Source organism: Pimephales promelas, chromosome 1 (assembly GCF_988280905.1).
Source record: "Pimephales promelas chromosome 1, fPimPro1.hap1.1, whole genome shotgun sequence".
NCBI lineage: Eukaryota > Metazoa > Chordata > Actinopteri > Cypriniformes > Leuciscidae > Pimephales > Pimephales promelas.
The window spans coordinates 22,472,220-22,492,293 of NC_142769.1; the positions used below are offsets into that span (position 1 = coordinate 22,472,220).

A 20,074-nucleotide genomic window follows, 5' to 3' on the forward strand; every position below is an offset into this window, starting at 1 on the left:
TTTCAAGAGTTTGAATCTATAGAGACAAACACAGGAGCAACCAGAGAGAGAGAGAGAGAGAATCACTTGCAATTTAATTGTTTTCCTCTGGCCTATTAAATTAAGAAAATGAAATTCCAATCATTACTTGTAAGCATGTTAGCAACCCTCACTAGGCAAATTATGACCTTCCGCAGTTAATTTAGTCACCTATTTATATTCACAGGAAAAAAGAGAACTTGCATTCTCTAATGAACAACACTTAGCTGTACTATAGGGAAACTCAGAGTTATAGATGAGTTACAGATATTGACTTAAATCAAATCAGGTGTCTATATTTATGGCCATTTGCTAAATCATTAGAGGACCTCATGCCGATAGTCAGTTTTATGGTCTTGCGATGGCCTTAAATATTGACTTGAATCATTTAACCATGAGATATGGCATGTAAGCATGTGACTGCAAAATTTCAGGCAGAGGCCGAAGCCATGGGGGTAATTCATTGGCTGTGGGATGGTGCACCCCCATGTTTCCTGACGTTGTGAGGGCCTTGTTAGCAAAAATATTGGTGCACTTTTAAACTGTCAGGACTCCTGCCAAAATCACATCCCACAACACTGCAGCAGGTTAGTGGGAAAAAAAACCTGGTTACTGAAAATTGAATCTCTATCTTTATCATATTGTTGTGCTGAAAAGGAAATGAAGCTAAAGCACATATAGCACTGTTGCACCGGTTAAAGGTGTTACTGAAAGCAGCTCTCGAAAAATGTATGTCACTGCGGCATAGTTGCATCTGAATATTTATGTCTAGCTATATCTAGTTTAGATACATCAGGACTTTATCAGATTTGCCCATTTAATGACATCAGTTATCTTCGACACAATAGACCCAATAGATAATCGTTGAGAACAGAAGTGTTCGAATGACTCGTATGTGGCACTCCAACCACATCCCTGGGAGAATATCCATATTGTAATAGGCTAAGTTGTTGAGTAAGAATACAATTACAAGGCAAAGAGAGTCTTGGCAGGAGACGGCCTTGCTGGGAATACACAGCTGGAGGGACGGGGATCTCGCATATTCTCATTGTGTTCTGGAATTTTTTAGCTAGCAGCTCTCAACTCAATAAAAGTGAATGCATTTTAAACATAAAAACTGCAGTCAGAGAAAGGTTGAGGAAAAATAAGTTAGTAACACCTGGTTAGTTAAAACACTTATTGTCCCTGCTGTTTCCCCCTGCTAAGTCAAAGTACTTGAAGTGACAGGACACAAGACCCCTTTCTTCCAGACTAAGCCTGGCCCCTTCAGTTTACTTCAGTATTCAAATTGAAAATCAGGGAGGCAGTGTGCTGACCATGCTAAAACACAGCAGACAGCAATCTTTAAATGCGTACCGCTCTGACCCCTGAATGCAATATAAACGAATCCAGAATCACAGGGACAGTACCTCATGAAATATGAAATAAAGAGTCAAGAGTCACCTTATTTTTACCTACAGTATTCTAGACCTTACCCCCTGCCCATGGACACAAAATATGCTGTACAATGAGAATTTTATTTACTGTATTTGACAGTTTTTTTTTTTTATTAGCACTGAAAAGTTTAAAACAAAAATGTAACTTTTTATAAAATGTATATATATATATATATAAAAAAAATATTAAAGATGGGTCACCAGTTAAATCAGTTAACTATGCCATGAAGTGATTTAATGCTCAAGCTTTAATTTAGTTAAATGGAGAACATTACATTTTACACAAAATTGTTCATGCAGCTCGAGATATGGTGTTGTTAAAAAAAAAAAAAAACTTCTATGCTTTTACTTTTCTTAAAGCAAATACTAAGTCAGTAAGAAATTCATGTTTAATTTCACTCCAACTGTTATGCTGCAAATGTATTTTTAATAGAAAAAGGATTACATTAGAAAAATGCACAAAATGTGTTTTTTAGTGCAGCCGCAGTATATCGGTTTTATAAGGGATCGTAATGGAATGAGATTTCAGATCAATTTAAAGGAGGGGAAAACTATGAATGAAACATTCTTTACACCCCTGTGACCGAAAAATTTCCAAAAGCTTCTATTTCCAAAAACTTCCAACACAATTCCATGATAATTCGTTTTGGCAAATTGGTGGCTAATTTGAATGAATTCGTTCAATCTCAGGGGTGCATGCACTTTCATTCTTACGTTCTAGGAAAAAAAATCTTATACATTTCTTAAACTTTACATCATACACATTCACACGATATTGCCACCTTGTAAGTCCTGTGAGATAAATTTGACTGTTCCTAAATCATTAACCTAACAAATAGAATATAGCCTACTGTAATGTCTCCTAATGGACATCTTACAGAGCATCCTGCGATCTTGCCGCCTCTCATTTGTACAGGTACTTTTTACATTAAATAAGCATGTTTATTTTTGAAGCAAATAGTTGCTGTGGTAACAAACAATGGTACCTGCTTTAGAGTAGAGTAGAGTACTTGTAGAGTGAGGTAATATCATATTCTGAGGCTAATGCTAAATACTGAAAAATCAGCAACATTGATATATTTTAACGCATTCTCACCCCAAGGCGTCACCTTTGACCATGCTTCAATATTTGACGTTTTAGGCCAACGCATTCTCACCCCAAGGCGTCACCTTTGACCATGCTTCAATATTTGACGTTTTAGGCGCCCTTCAGCGTCACTTAAATGACGCGATCCTACGGCGTCATCTAACTGACGCTAAAGGAAAGCGTCAGTTAGAAGACGCGGTTAGGTTTAGGTGTGGGGTGGGGGTAGGGTACACGCGATCCTAGGGCGTCATCTTACTGACGCTAAAGGGCGCCTAAAGCGTCAGATATTGAAGCATGTCCAAATGCTTCCCAAGGCGTCAGTTAGGTGACGCCTTGGGAGTGAGAATGGGCTGTTTAGGCGCCCTTTAGCGTCACTTACATGACGCGATCCTACGGCGTCATCTAACTGACGCTAAAGGAAAGCGTCAGTTAGAGGACGTGGTTAGGTTTAGGTGTGGGGTGGGGGTAGGGTACACGCGATCCTAGGGCGTCATCTAACTGACGCTAAAGGGCGCCTAAAGCGTCAGATATTGAAGCATGTCCAAATGCTTCCCAAGGCGTCAGTTAAGTGACGCCTTGGGGGTGAGAATGGGCTGTATATTTCTCTATGTTGACTCACCTAACTCACCTAAAGGATTATTAGGAACAACATACTAATACTGTGTTTGACCCCCTTTCGCCTTCAGAACTGCCTTTAAGGGACACTATGCAGTTATTTTAGCTTAATTTAACAGCTTCAGAGTTATTGAAATGGTTATATCACTTCTTTCGAGTTGAATGGTGGGTGTTTCGACCCCCCCTGGTGCCTGTGAGCGGAAAAATCTGTGTGGCGGTGTGGCGGTGTGGCGAGCCGCCGGCCTCAGCATCAGGAAGTATCGCGTGATATCAAATGTAACAAATTCCTTTAATTATGGCACCAATGCACATATCCAGGAACAAGGTCGAGAGGGATGGAGTTTGTCACACTATCGTCATGGCTGAGCCAGCATATAAGATACAGAAAGCTAGGAAAGCATTGTCGGAGGAACAGAGAAAGAGGAAACATCAGACTGACCGAGCGAGGTGTCAGACATGAGCATAGGCGTAATTTGCGGGTGTGATGTTGAAACATCTCACAGCATGGATGTACCATTACAAACAAATAAAACATCTCCAGGTAACTCTAGTAGAGCATTCATTTAGTTCGTTTGTTAAATAAGAGGCGATCTGAAACTGTTGTTTTTGAAATCAAGAGACCAAAGCGCTCGTTGCCGCTGCGATCAGTTTCAGTGGATTCAGTGGTCTGTTGTGACGTGTGCTGTCTTCAAACGAACGCGCGCTCAATCCGTTGCAGGGACTGAGAGACCCATTACGATGAAATCACAAAACCCAATGCACAAAAAACATGTCCCGGCTTGAAATACAGCCACTAATAAACAATCGGTTTTGATGAGGAAAATAAACTATACTATTAGTAGGGATTAGAAAAACCCAGAACCTGTGACACACATGGCAAAAGTTCTTCCGCTTGACCATTATAGTTCATGGGGATATGTATTTAATCACGTGAAAATTCTCACCACTAACAACATATATTAGATCTCATTAAACAACAAATTAAACACAATGTACTATTGTATACTATGTAGCACGTCACGCTCTCAGTGAGTGGTATTTACGACAGTAACGTTAAAAACAAGTACTCCACAGTCACTCTAGGACTCGCTGTTTGACAAAAACAGCATTCCTGCCTGGTGTCCCTTTAATTCTATTTGGCATTGATTCAACAGTTTGCTGAAAGCATTCTTTAGAAATGTTGGCTCATATTGTTAGGATGGCATCTTGCAGGTGATGGAGATTTGTGGGATGCACATCCAGGGCACGAAGCTCCCGTTCCACCACATCCCAAAAGATGCTCTATTGGGTTGAGATCTGGTGACTGTGGGGGCCATTTTAGTACAGTGAACTCATTGTGATGTTCAAGAAACCAATTTGAAATGATTAAAGCTGACATGGTGCATTATCCTGCTGGAAGTAGACATCAGAGGATGGGTACATGGTGGCCATAAAGGGATGGACATGGTCAGAAACAATACTCAGGTAGGCCATGGCATTTAAACAATGCCCAATTGGCACTAAGGGGCCTAAAGTGTGCCAAGAAAACATCCCCCACACCATTACACCACCACCACCAGCCTGCACAGTGGTAACACGCATGATGGATCCATGTTCTCATTCTGTTTACGCCAAATTCTCACTCAACCATCTGAATGTCTCAACAGAAATTAAGACTCATCAGACCTGGCAACATTTTTCCAGTGTTCAACTGTCCAATTTTGGTGAGCTCTTGCAAATTGTAGCCTCTTTTTCCTATTTATAGTGGAGATGAGTGGTACCCGGTGGGGTCTTCTGCTGTTGTAGCCCATCCGCCTCAAAGTTCGTGTCCATGTTGTGGCTTCACAAATACTTTGCTGCATACCTCGGTTGTAACGAGTAACGAGTGGTTATTTCAGTCAAAGTTGCGCTTCTATCAGCTTGAATCAGTCGCCCCATTCTCCTCTGACCTCTAGCATCAACAAGGCATTTTCGCCCACAGGACTGCCGCATACTGGATGTTTTTTCCCTTTTCACACCATTCTTTGTAAACCTTAGACATGGTTGTGCATGAAAATCCCTAACTGAGCAGATCATGAAATACTCAGACCGGCCCGTCTGGCACCAACAACCATGTCACGCTCAAAATCACCTTTCTTTCCCATTCTGACATTCAGTTTGGAGTTCAGGACATTGTCTTGACCAGGACCACACCCCTAAATGCATTGAAGCAACTCGTTCCATGAGGGACTCTATACGCTCAGACACACCACTGTATGTTTCTTTTTTGTTGGTTGAACTAATTCTTTTAAGTGTTTTTTATCTTTATGTTAAAGTTTAAAATTAAACTATTTACGTTATTGTGTAGACAAAAAAAAGGGCATCTAGACGTGTCATGCTGAAGGCAATAGTATGATTGGTTGAGAAAATGAATTAAGATATCATGACTACTCTAGTATTTTTAGTACTAATATAATTTATTACTGTGTTTTCAGTGAAGATCTCTAGCTATATATGCATATACAGTAGCATTAGATCAAGGCTGGCCTTTCAGATCCACTTTCCTGCAGAGATTACCTCAAACTCTGATCAAACTCACCAGCCTGTATCTTTCTATTAATTCTGAAGACCTCAATTAGCTTGTTCAGATGTGTTTGATTGGGGTTGGAGCTAAAGTCTGCAGGACAGTGGATCTCAAGGGCCATAATTGTCCAGCCCTGATTTAGAGACTCAACTAAGCCTATGCATTAGTTTTGATTGTCTTATATGTTGTTATTTGTTATTTGGTATATCTTGTATATGTTTTGTATGTTTCTTATGTATGCTTGTAAATACAGTACTTTGCACATTTGAGCTTGGAGAAACGCAATTTCATACTGCTGTACACACTTTTGTATGGTTGGAATGACAATAAAGCACTTTGAACATGAACTATATTCAGACTGCAGGCAAATAGATTATTTTCTCAAAGTGATTAATAAGATTTGTGTGTCCAGACATAACCAATGTATATGCATCGGTTGCTTTGATAACGACATAGGATTACCCACGTTTCTCATGAAAAACGGATGCAGGAAAAATGGCGGTGCATCATATCTCCCTTTTCAAATTAGTGAGGGGTGCGGTGGGTTCACCAGTTTTGAAGTTATCATTGTGTGTCAGGTTAAGAGTGATGCAAAAGACAATTTGGTAACACTCTAGAACACTGTTCCATCAAATAATGAATAACTACACAGGAACAAATGAGTAACACTCTAGTTACTACTAACAACTAACAAAAACCTCTTATTAACAAATTAGTAAGTAGCAGTGTTCAGTTGAGTGTAGTAGTTCGCTATTATTGAATTAATAACTACTATTGTTTTTCATACCTCCCAGAGTACTACAGTATCTTAACTTATACAGGTTCAAAATGAACATGAATAATGCATAATGTATAATTAATTCCAGAGTGAAGATCATGGTAACCCACTAGAAATGACTCGGGTATTACCAAATCCTTCAGAAGGAATTATTTGGATCAGTATTCTAAAGTGAAAAACATGATAAGTCTCTACTAATGACTGAAATCATTGTAAGCCTTTGAGTATTTTGTAAGGTTTTGGATAGTAATTCCTTCCAAAGTATTGGTAACACTTTAGTTATTACTAGTGGGTTACCATGATCAAAAGTAAAATGGAGTTATCAAGCTTCTTACTTTAGTAAATGGATGCAAATAATTAGTCCTTCCTTCTGAAGGATTTGGTGCTACTTGAGACATTACGGGTTACCATGATCTTCACTTTACAATGAATAATACATTGTGCATTATTCACATTTATCATAGACCTGTCTGTAGTAGTTCTTAGTAATCCTCTGGGAGGTATGAAAAAATGTAGTGATTATAGCTAATAGTGAATAACCACATTTATCTAGGCTCTACTTAATAATTCATTAATCAGAGTTTCTTGTTAGTTAATAGTAGTTTCTAGAATGTTATTAATGCATTACTCGTTTGTTCCTGTGTAGTTATCCATTAATGACGGAACAGTATTAGTATAAAGTGTTACCGACAATTTGAAATCTGTTTTGAGCAGCCAGACTGTGACGCATCTGTGAAAATATGATTTGGATTTCAAACCACAAATCAGATTTTTTTATTTTGGGCTGTCCAGACGTATAAAACCAATGTGGATCAAATCTTGATATGCAAAAATAAAAATCTGATTTTTGCTGGCAGTTTGAACATGGCCAAGGTGTATATTTAATAGCATCCTGACTATATAGAAAGCAACTAAATAGACCCAGCTTAGCAAGTGTCATGTTTTCTGAACTGCCTGAACTGATATCATTTGTCATTCTAAATTAAATGTCATTCTGATCTCTAAGACAAAAATACCCGCATGTGTAGTTAGCCTATAATTGTAGCATTTAGTGTCATATTCTAAAATATTGAATACACTCATTATGCTAATAAAATCGGTCTTTGTGAGACCACTAAATAAAGTCTGTTTACAACTTTCCTCAACCAGTCCCATAGTGCAAAGACAAGCTACAAATATAAAAGAAGCCGTCTAAAACCCAGGGCTAAATGCATGACTAGTTCTGCACGACTGTGGCGTCTGGTAGACGGTATGATTTAAGAAAAAGGGGGCACTGTAAAACACACTATCTATTATGATTTTTCAGAGAACTGTGCTATGTTTTGCGGTAGTGAATTGAGGCTTTCCTCTTTCAAGTTGCTGTGATTTTAATTCAACGACTGGACCCCACATTGTGTCCAGGCTGTTGCACAGCAGTTGTGAGTCAGAGAGTACACTCACTCCCTCTCTTGTCCCTCTGTCTGTCTCTTTCTGTCTCCCTTTCTCTCACACTGACAGCTTGGTTAGAAATAATTCATAGCTTGGCATTACTACCTCTACAGTCACTGCTAAACAATTGCAAAATCAAATTGATATGGTTGTTTACAGTTTTTTATAGTCGGTATCTTCGAAATGGTGTTTTAATAATGGCTGAGATCAACCAAGTTAAATTCCACTTTGAAGAGTTTGTCATTGTTTCCTGTTAAATCTTTTGCACAGCCAGTCCATAAAACATTGCACAGGCAACGAGAAAGTGATACTGTCAAGAGTATACAGCATGACTGTATCTCAGATCTCACATCAGAAGGAATGGGAATTTACAATGCTGCTGGCACATACGTTATGCAAACACGTAGGGTCCTTTTTCATTTGTGCAAGATACCTCTCATTTATCCAGTCAAGTCAATCGGTGATTATTTTTTCTTCAATCGGTGCTATTTTTAATGCGGTTTATTGGCATACAAGTACAGCCAATATCTACTAGAATGGGGAAATCTCTAAAAACGGCAAACACATTTATATTTTAAATACACTGTAAATACATACCCTCACAACATCATTACCATAAATTGTACTTCTTTAGCACAAATCACACTAAAACTGTATTTATTTGTTTGGCCTAGTGAATGCGCATACTAGAGTGAAGAAACTCAGCAGGACTTTCCATCCATATAGTCACTATATTTCTATGAGTGGTCCATCTCCATTCCCTATAGGCCTATATTGTCTCTGTGGACATGAAAACAGGTAGATATTGAGAGTCACAAAATGTAGCTGTCACTGGGCCTAAACTTCAACATGTTCACTAACTCTGTCTAGGGAATCTAGCAGGGGCTACTCTCGTAACGCTCATACAAATTTGTTGTAGCATTTCTTGAATCAGCAACTTCAAATTAGAGTGTGTTGGTGGAGGGAAAGATTTTCAGGGAATAACAATGTAAAGGCAGAATTTAGCCAAAAATTAAATGCTATCATTTTACTCACCTTCACATTGTTTAACCATGACTTATTTTTCTTCTGTGGAACGCAAAAGAAGACATTTTTTTAAAAAAAAAAAAATCTTTTTTTTTTGGCCAAATACAATGAAAGTTAATGGGGTGCAGTGCTTTGGACCCCCACTGACTTTAAAAATATCTTCTTTTGTGCTCCACAGCATAAAGATACATACATAAAGGAATAGACTAGTTGTGTTGGAATAAAAATAAAACGTATGATAAACTAATTAGTAAACAATGACAGCATTTTCACTCATTTAAAAAAAAAAAAAAAACTTTTTAACAGTTCTGCCTTGAGTAAAGTAATGGAATCATAAAAAGATTTTTACATTGTATCTAAAGATTTCTATTTCAAATAAATACTTTTTTTAACAGTGATAATAATCATAAGAAATGTTGGTTGTACTTTATTTTACAGTACATGTACTTACAGTGTACTTACACAAGGAAGTACTGGTAATATAAGGTAACTACATGGGTTAAGTTTAGGTTTAGGGGTAGTACCTATAACTCAGTTATTGTTTAATAAGTACATAGTATGTACATGCGTATGAACAGAACTGTATAACAAAGTGAACCCGAAATGTTTTTTTAAGCAGCAAATAAGCATATTAGAATGATTTTTTGAAGGATCATGTGACACACTAAAAACTGGAGTAATGATGCTGAAAGTTCAGCTTTACCATCACAGGGATAAATTACATTTTACATAAAAAAACAAACAAACAGAAGAACAGTTAGAAAAGTAGAGAACATTTTCTTTAAATAGTAACAATGCTTAGAAATAGTACTGTTTTGTGTAATTTTGATCTCACAAATGCAGCTCTGGTGAGCACATCTTTCAAAAACATTAAAATTATTTTATAATAACCCCACATTTTGGAATGGTAGTCTATTTGAAACACAATAGTGACATTTTGGTGGTGTAGCATAAAAGTCTAAAGTAGAGTGACGTTTCCTAATGAGACTATGCTACTCTGCCCACAATCAGAAAGAGCCATTAACTTTACTTCACTTTCCTTTCAATATCTCCTAATTCCACATTCTGCAGATGGGAAGACATATCCATCCTGTCTTCCTCTTAAACTGAACTCAAGAGACAGACGAAGATAGAGCAGAATAGAGAGAGTCAGGAGACTGAGGCAAAGAGTGATAGTGGTGCATTAAAAGGCAGAGCACATACAGTGTAGAGCCACATTCATTATTCATTAGCTAAGTTACCATGTGTAGTAATTAAAACACAAAATCTTTGTCTAAAAAAGAAATTGCTTTAGTAGACTATTCTATGCTCTCATTTCTGCTGCTAGATTTATAGGCACGTACATCTGGGTTTTTATCGCATTCTAAAGAATCGTTCGATGGCGACGTGTCACTGCACAGGCATGTGGCAGTTTCAGTGTTGCATTGAGAACTTGGTGTTTTGTGTACTTGATGATTGTTGAAGGTAAAAGTAGAGCAAGCAAGAAGGAGTGAGGAAAAAGACAACAACAGCCTGACCCTGCTGGTTGAGCACAAATGAAGGAGCCACAGCTAGCATGGTGCTCATCCCATGCATACAGATTGCATTACACAGCCAATCCACTCAAAGAGCCTTTGCTCCTCTAATGCACTGACATGCCTTAGTGTGTGGAAGTAGGCAGTTTCACTCAGTTAAGTGGTCCCCCATGGTCGATTAATACAAGGAAGACTGTTTTACTCATCAACCACCGTGCTCAATATTGATGAAGGCCGCGTTAGCAAGGCACTAGTCGTTGTCATTATCACACCTACCACTGTTCCTCTGAAAAGCAGGATAAGGGCTGACGCCTCTTATATCAACTTGAGGTGGATGAAACGAGGCCTGTGTTTATAGGCCTTTGGTGGTGACAATCTTGATTAATTTAGCAACGTATGGACCCTCTCATTTGTTTGCACTCCTGCAGGCAAAAGTGTTATCCGGCTGGACACTCTGCATCCATTTGTGGGAATAAGAAGTGGCTGAAGTGCCGCCTCTGCTGAGGTATCTATCACACCGACATGGTGCTGTCACATACAAAAAACATGAATTGCAATGTGAGCTTCTGCTGCATGCACATTCGAGCGGCAACGCTCACACCACCGAAGTGAAGGGAACGTGCTACAACAGACCAAAAATGTACTTCTGGTGGAGGAAAATGGTGTGAAAGCACACTGCCCCAAATCTCATTCAGCACACCTACATGTTCTCGTGAGCTATGTTTTTCACTGTTCAAAACAAATATATCCACCTAGTCATTAACCTTAATGACTGCACAACACAGACCATGCAGTGTAGAAGAGAACAGGGGAGGTAAACAGTGGTAAGCATTACTTTCCCTGCTTGAGATGACAATAGGTGCAGCTGAGGGCTTCCAAGCTATAATCTGAATGTGGCCGTATAGTCTCCTCCGTCATTAGTATTGACTCTGCATGAAGCCTGGCCAATTGAAGCACTCAGCTGCTAGCATGCCGGCACACATAAATCCAGTGTGTTTCAAGCCCCTGAGTGGCTCTCTGAGGAGGCTCGCACATTACCTCAATTCATACTGGTTATCAATTTTATAGAACATCTGCAATATTTGGATAGTGTGTGGTAGAATCTCCAACAGAAATTTACCGAGTGGCTAGCAATTGCAATAGAAAAGTCTGATGCAAGTCTTTTCTTACTTTTGTGTGGAATACAATCTCCCATTTTGGGGAAATTTGTCTTGGACAACCACAACACGGCCAATGCACAACATTGGACTCTACATAACACATGCAACAATCCAATGTAGCCTACATTAAAAGCCTACTTACTATATACCAATCTAAAAAAAATAAATCTCAGTTTTGGAATTCTCTATTCAATAGAATTTTTATAATGATACAGCATGTACTACTCGTGCAGGCGTCGATCGATTAAACAGTTAAATTTCCATATCATGCTATAATACCATATCTCATCAAGCTCTCAAAAACTGATTGATAAAACAGAAAAAACAAACAAACAAACAACAACAAAAAACCTGGCTCTCCCAAATGCTTTTAAACTTCACAAAAAAAAAAAAAAGAGAGAAATTTGTCTTGGACAACCATAACACGGCCAATGGACAACATTTGACTCACATACTGTAACACATACCATTCAATAATAATGCAACAATCCAATCTCAGTTTTGGAATTCTCTATTCAATAATTTAAGAATTTTTATAATGATACAGCATGTACTACTTTTCGTCATCGTGTGAGCCGTATGGACAAATTGTTTAGATTTCTCTTCAGCATGGCAGGCAATTCTGTTTGTTACATAAACTTTTTTTCTGCTTTTATTATGATAAATTAGTAAAAAATTAGGTTTCACTTTATTTTGACGGTCCCTTTATCACATTCTGTTTACTATAAGTAACGTTGCACCATGTCTACAAACTCTCATAGAGTGTTAGTAGAGTATTAGTAGACTGGTTAGAATAAGTTCACATGTAGGTGCAAAGCTTCTAGGTGCATTCTAGTCAGTATGTCTGCTGTGGAACATCACTATAAAGCATTTGCAGATATTAAGCAGACAGACTATTACTTTAATGAGAGTTAGTTCATGTGTATTTCTCCTTTACACACATGTGCCAAAAACATGCAATTTGATTAAATTACTGTAATTGAGAAATAAAAATCTGGTGTGAAGAAGAAACGTAACGTTTAGAGATCAGAACATATTGTTTCAAAAAAAAAAAATCTTATTCAAGAATTGAGGCAAATTCTTCTTTTGACCTTTCATTTTTTTACTACAAATGTTTGACATGGGTTGAGATAATGATATAAAGATAGATAGAAGAACAACAGACAGACAGACAGACAGACAGACAGACAGACAGACAGACAGACAGACAGACAGACAGACAGACAGACAGACAGATAGATAGATAGATAGATAGATAGATAGATAGATAGATAGATAGATAGATAGATAGATAGATAGATAGATAGATAGATAGATAGATAGATAGATAGATAGATAGATAGATAGATAGATAGATAGATAAATAGATAGATAGATAGATAGATAGATAGATAGATAGATAGATAGATAGATAGATAGATAGATTTGTATAAAATTGAAACTTCAATGAAAGCCAATGTATTTATTATTTACAGCATTTGGGACTCGAGCGCTCTGTTCAGACACTGGCTCACTGTATAGTAGTATGCCCTAGAATGGTGTGTCTGCTGAGATGCCAAGCTGTTTCAATCTATATCCGCCTCTGCCATCATATTAGGAGAGTCTGTTAGTTGGCAAATGTTTTTATTGTGGAACAGCTTCGATCCTGGACCCTGTCACAACAGTATGTATTCTAGGAAGTCTGTGATTTATCAGCCTCAAAGACATGGATCTCTTTGACACACTTGTGTTTGTGAATCCAGGCCAACTGATCTGAGAGGCTTGAAAAAGCCAACTGCCTTCAAGTTCCTCTCCCATATCCGAAATATGCTGAGAGTAGGAGAAGACATCCTCTAGGGGAGGGCAGGGTGGCTGTTTGAAAAGGGGTTCCAATATAATGAGCAACCCAGATTTGTACTGTGCTTTCCACGGCGGTGATGACAAACATACAGTGCAATCAAGGCAAAGTGATATTTATAAGCTGAGCTGAGCTGAGCTGAGAACACCTCCCTCTCTGTCTCCACTGACTAATCTCACCGAACAGTACAATTTATGCCATTTGGCTCATCTGTAGGATATAGTGTTGACATAGGATATTTCTGAATTAACAATCAACAACACAGAGGTTGTCGCTATTGTGTGACAGCACAATCTCTATGGTGGCTCTGTCGGCACCGCAAAGGCTGACGATTTCAAATGCACAGACGTTTATTACAGTTACTGAGGCCTGAGGATATGGGAGTCAATTTTCATTTTCACTGAAAAGAGAGGTTTGCTTAATAAGCTGCTCAAAGGACCTATCATAGATTTAAAATGCATGAACGTTCACCTCTCTGTGCCTATGCATCTGTACCTCACCCTGGCTCCTCTCCAAAGCGCCAAATGTCTCTCAGAAAGGGTTTTTGTGTCCGTGTATGGCATTAGACATCTGCTGCAGAACTAAAACCAGAGCAGCATGTTCACTCCATCATTTATCTGTAGCCATTTGGGCTGCATCCTGTTCTCCAAGACCTACATCTTTCGCTAACATAATTCACATTACGCGTTCTGCTCCTTGCAATGGCCACAGGCAGACTAATTATAAATCACAGACTGATATATCTACACCAACAACTGATTCATTGCACGATCGCATAATAAAAGAGACGATAACGTGTTTGAGCAAAAAATATCAATAGGGCATGCTTGTATATCAGTTCACACCACATTACTTCACATAAATTAAGCCATTTTGGATGGATCTAATTGTTAGAATGTGTCACTATGCAGGGTAGCTCTTTACATATATGCTTGATGAATTTTACTGTGGCTCCAAGTGGGATTTGAACCCATGACCCCAATATTGCTCTGTAGGCAATGAGCAAGGAAACCAGGTTAGGCCATTCCAGGAGCACATTCACCTCATTGCAGTCGAAATTGTTCAGGGAGATCGACTGTGACAACCAACATACTTCAGGTAATAAACCACGGTATCTTCGCTCCAGTACAAATTCACAGAAGAGAAATGTGAACAGGCATTCACAGAGGCCACATGACCCAGCAACAGCTTTTGGTGATTTCCAGAATTATCATCAGCAAGAATCTGCCACTGGAGACCTTATTAAACATAAACATAAAGCATGAATAAAACACGTAAAAAACAGAGGGGTTTTCGTAGCACTAGATCAGATATGGGATTGTTAAAAGTTTCGGGATAAACAAAGCTTTACAAGCTTGTGCCTTGCAGTCTTCTTGTATCCAATATTTTAGCACAGTGGATCTTTAATTTATTGGCAGTATACTAATACACAAAACATTTTTTTTTTTTTGGGTGACTATCTGGCATTAGCCATGTATAGAGTAGCTGATATTGTCTTCAAACATATTCAAACAGATTTCATTAATAACCAAAAAATAATCAAATGTTTGTTGTTGTACATTTCACAATGGCTGACATAAGCATGAATGCATCTAACAAGCACTATTGATTCTACAGTACTGGTCCAAAGGTCAAACATTTTAGCTAAGGAGGAAGTCATACATTTATCCCACTTAATATTCCATCATTGTACTATTGTTACTTTAAATTCTGCTGGGGTGGAGTAAAAGGGACGCCACATGATTAATAAAACACCATTTTTAAATGAAAAGCCAGTGAGGCTATGTGTTTGGCAGAAGCAGGGCTCACTGTTGGCTGGATTATATCTTGTCTAACATCACTTCCTCTGACCTGAGAACAGTACACCACAGTGCAACCATTCTGCCTTACTGCATCACAGTAAGACTCCAGCAGAGATAAGAAAAAAAATGCATTTACAAATTTTGCGATCACAATCCTTCTTGTTTTTTTGCACATACAGTTTTTTTTTTGTTCCATTTTTGAAGAAGTTAGTCCACACAATCCATTCAGTCCCTTTTGTTAAACTTTTTTTTTTTTTTTTTAATTTTTCACAGCCTAACCCACATTAGAGATGGTCTTTATGAAACATCAGGTTGAGCAGAAACATTTGAACTGCTTCATTTTTCTCTAAATGGCAAAGATTATTGAGGTTAATGTGTGTGATATTGGCTAAATGCTCTCTCGTTTACGGGCTTCTCCTAGCCTTAGGGGAACTGAATGGTATCTGGCATTTTTTTTGGATGAGAAGACACATTCAATACATTAACACTCATCCTCATGACAGCACATCAGTGTCTGCATCACACATTGAATCTTGTTTCTTTGAACTGCTTGTGAAATATTATCAACCAAACAAGAGGGGATAATAAATGTCAAGGAATTAATTTCAGGACACAATCATAGAAATGAATAACATTATGACTCCATTCTTTACAACTCTTCTTCTCCTTTTTTTTAAATAGTGACCCCAATGGATATGCGATTTTAATCACACATTTAATTTTAGAGAATTTATTTTCTGTAATTAAGCTATTTGATGATTTCATTTAAGCTGGCTAAGATGATTATGGCCACAGTGGACTGAAAATGGTCAGAACATCTGTCATGGATTATTTGCAGTAAAAGGCTATTAAAACCCAGTATATTTATCTAAAAAGAAGAGAATCATTATTATATCTTGCAAACATCAAATGTTATTGCTGTTATTTGTTACTCTTTCGTGATCTGAGGCAGAGCACAAAAGTGCTTGAAGGAAAAATGTATTAAGGACACCCAAAAAAAACCCCATCATGAATTAGCTTACTTGTTTAAAGGTATAGGCAATGTTTTTCATTTAAAAAAAAAAAAATGTTTTCATAGACTTTTTGTTAAACTTGTTGAAAGTCTCCTGATAGCAATCAGTAATATAAGTGGTTTAAATGTTAAAAAAAATATACTTATATTTTTTCTGGAAGTCCCAATCATTTCATTCGGTCCGATGCAATAATAGGATGTCCTGTACCTGCCTGTCAACTTATGTATTTGCATACCTCCATGTACCATGCTTGCGCAGACATCACACATCATCAGTGTGTTTCTTAAGGATATACAGAAAGTTGTAGACAGACAGTCAATGAATGCCACAAACAAACAGCAGCCATTTTTATGATTCCTCCTGAACCAAAACAACAAGCTTAGGCTGTGTTCACACCTGAAGAGACGGCAACCTATGACATTCTACCTGGAGCTGTTAATACAAGTCCGAGCTCTATAATTTGTTTAAGTTCATATTTATTGTAATGTTATGTGCTTTGAGACATTTAATTACTTAATTAAAGGTAATTTAATGTTGTCTCTCATGACACTTTGCAGACTGCTCTGTGTGCGTTCATGTGGGATCTCATGCTTTCAAAGCTATTGCTATTGCTAGCCTCTACAAAATACTTGTCCAAGACTTATTTGACCGAACTTTTTATTTAACTAAATTAGCCAATACCTGTTTGTTAACATTGATAAGTACCAACTGAATAAGAATGTTTTCACAATGGAAATGTGTGTGGTATGAGGTAGTCATCTCATAATGTGATTTTCTGCAATGGTTTTCAGCACCCCCCCCCCCCCCCCAATAAAAAAAAAGCTTCTCAATACCTCTGGTGAAGCAACAACCCACGAACCCATGAATCATCCATCAAAAATTGCATAAGCTCTCTCAAAAACCAATACATGGCTCAGAAGCTTCCCAGTGAATCAGACTTGCTGTCTATTACAGCACCCCAGTCTCTACCCAGTGAAGTTCTGAAGCCTTGTGAGGGTTGAATGTTAAATGCAGATTAGCACCAGTGCGAGATGCCAGCCTTCCTGGAACTACACTGCAGGGAGTTTTTTTTTTTTTTTTTTTTCCAATCACAAAATAATTATAAAACTGGTTATGATGCAAGGTTTTTACTACTCAGCTTTACTTGCAGTATTCAGGAAACCTGAAAAGTCACTGGGGTCTATTAGAAGAAATGAGGGACAGTTGCTTAGACTATCATGGATACACTGCCTCTTTCCCCTTGTCTCTTTAGAGCATAGCAATGCACATGTGAACAGAATATGAATGACCCAACGCCATATTCTAGCAAAAGTAATGGTAAGTAGAGCAACAGAAAAGCACAAGACAGATAAAAATGCACAATATTGCACAATCTATCACATTACAGCCACAGAAATAATGCAAAACCATTACAGCCTGCAGCACAGATAGATTATAGATAGATAGATAGATAGATAGATAGATAGATAGATAGATAGATAGATAGATAGATAGATAGATAGATAGATAGATAGATAGATAGATAGATAGATAGATAGATAGATAGATAGATAGATAGGGAAATGTTCAAAAAGATTCAATGCATCCATTCAGCGTCAACTTACTGGAAAATAGGATCGTTTTAAAATAGATCTGCACAGACCGGTTAGATTAGGCTACGGCTCCTTACCCATTTTTGTCAGGAAATGCGAGCTGTGAAGCGATATCGGTAAATGGGAGCATTACTGCAGCCCTCACAAAACCCCAGTTCATGTAGAATCCATGCACGATGTACGGAGATGCAAGTAAGAGCAGTGCGCTCTAAAGCGCTCGGTGAGCTTTGACAAAGCAAAGCAGGTGCAAAAAAAGGGGGAGGAGGGGGAGGGTGGCTGGAAGAGAACAAATCTTCTACAAAATCTGTAAAGAAAACGAGGATAAATCTACCACCGTTGGCATGTTTTGCTGGACACATAAAATAAGCTTAGTATCCACATCCGGGAAGGAAATGTCTAAACCAAATGGGCACCCCTTTGGGTAAAAATCCAGTAGAGTTAGTACTTGGTAGGTTTCTCTGATCGAGGTGTGCCCTTTAAAACCACTGCCATATACCTCCGTTCTTCAACGCATTCCGGCCCCTCGTTCAGATCTTGCCCACATCCAACACCGCAGTCCATAGATGGAACATAACGTGCTGACTCCGCTGAATGCTGTTGAATGTGTGACAGCACCACCTCTCAGCTTCCTTCCTTGAGTCTGCACGCCTTCATTTCTGGTGAGCGATGTCCACTGCAGAGCCTCCTCAAACTTACACTTTACTCAACATCCAAAAGGTTTTAATTCGTGTTGATAAGGGATCTGGCTAAGTATGTCGTTTAATGTCAGCGTATTAACTTAATACGTTGCCTTTCTGAATCTCAGCTCACAGCCTCATAGCGACGTTTGTTTGGCGCTGCAGTTTTCCCCTTCTTAGTTTTGCTTACAAAATATCGCTGTTGCGCCGGCCAGCTCCATTTTTCGTCAGAAAATGTAAATAGAAAGTGTAAGCACACGAATAGTTTCACCGTCTGTGAAAATGTGGCTTCAGGAGAAGGGAATATTTACAGCGATTGACAGATGATGTATTAAACCTGACACTGCGCGTTTGAAATGCATCTGTTGTTGCGCAGTGTGTGCGCGCGAGCGCGTCAGTCTAGTAGTTACTCATGTCGTCCAAAGCCAAAAAGAAAAGCGCGATATTTTTATTTAAAATGTGCTTAATCAATATGTGTGAATTTTCTCCACAGTGATTTTTTTTTTTGTGCTTAAATTGACATGTGATTGCCACCTACCGGCATTCATCGCCCTCTCGATATTTCTGGTATCTGCCAATTATCAACAACCAGAAACACTAGCTACATCTCTAACTTTTATATACAGAGCAGCACTGTCGGTTTTTTTTTTTTTTTTAAATCATTCTTCCTTCCTTGAATTGCCCTCATTGTTATATTTTTGACCAAGCTTGTCTACTATAGACAGCTTTACAGTTTTTCTCAGTCGCTTTGGTGCATTTCTCACATCACATCATTTGCACAACAGTTAGTTCAACCTCCACAACATTTAGTCATGTGTGCACATCATAGTAGCAGTTTGTCATTCCTTCCAACAAATTGCAAATGCTTTTGGACATGCATCAATTGCTTTCATACAACTCACTGCTGTTTCATAGCATTATCATTTGCTTATGTCATTTCAAACTGTAATTAATTCTTTGTGCATCCATCATATCAATCAGCTTTTTTATTTATTTATTTTTAAATAAAGTTATTTAAAATATATTGTTTTTCTTTTTCTTGGAGGAGATTTGCAAATACACGTGCAAAGTGGGTCCATCCATATTGAAATATTATGAAATGATAAAAGTGATTGAAAGTAACCAGGAAAAATAAGTTTTGCTTAAGTATTCTAAACCCTCAAATTACTTCTTCTCTCAATCTCATCTACATACATACATACATATTAAGCAGCACATGTATGATCTAATTATCATTCTATTTGGAGATAACATGTCATATAGCCTGAGATTCCTAAAATGCTATAATAATTGTAGTAATTGAGTGCTAAAGCACTATCATTTTACCTTCTGAAAAATGCAGCTTATGATGGCAGCTGGTTTGACTTCGACCAAGCCGATGATTCGCTGGTCTAGATAAATGATCATATGGACCACCAGGACTGACATTAACCTGGTGTGGTAGAGTCTATCTTACCAGGTCAATGTCAGCACTGTTAGCCATGCCAGGCCTCATTATATTGTGTTGATACATTTATTTTTTATGAGGGATGTGCCACCTTATAGGCTG

General features: G+C 38.1%; 1 protein-coding gene across 2 annotated transcripts in view; it reads right to left on the reverse strand.

The window, feature by feature from the left end:
- Positions 1-18,876, reverse strand: part of lrrc4cb (leucine rich repeat containing 4C, genome duplicate b) — a 34,435-nt gene extending 15,559 nt beyond the window's left edge. Inside the window, exon 1 of one of the 2 annotated variants that reach the window (XM_089129256.1) lies at positions 18,345-18,876. The gene's annotated coding sequence lies outside the window, so the exon portion shown is untranslated. Of the gene's footprint in view, positions 1-17,925 lie in introns of both variants that reach the window. The other variant, XM_039654379.2, reaches the window with a different exon arrangement.
- Positions 18,877-20,074: the final 1,198 nt, after the last annotated feature.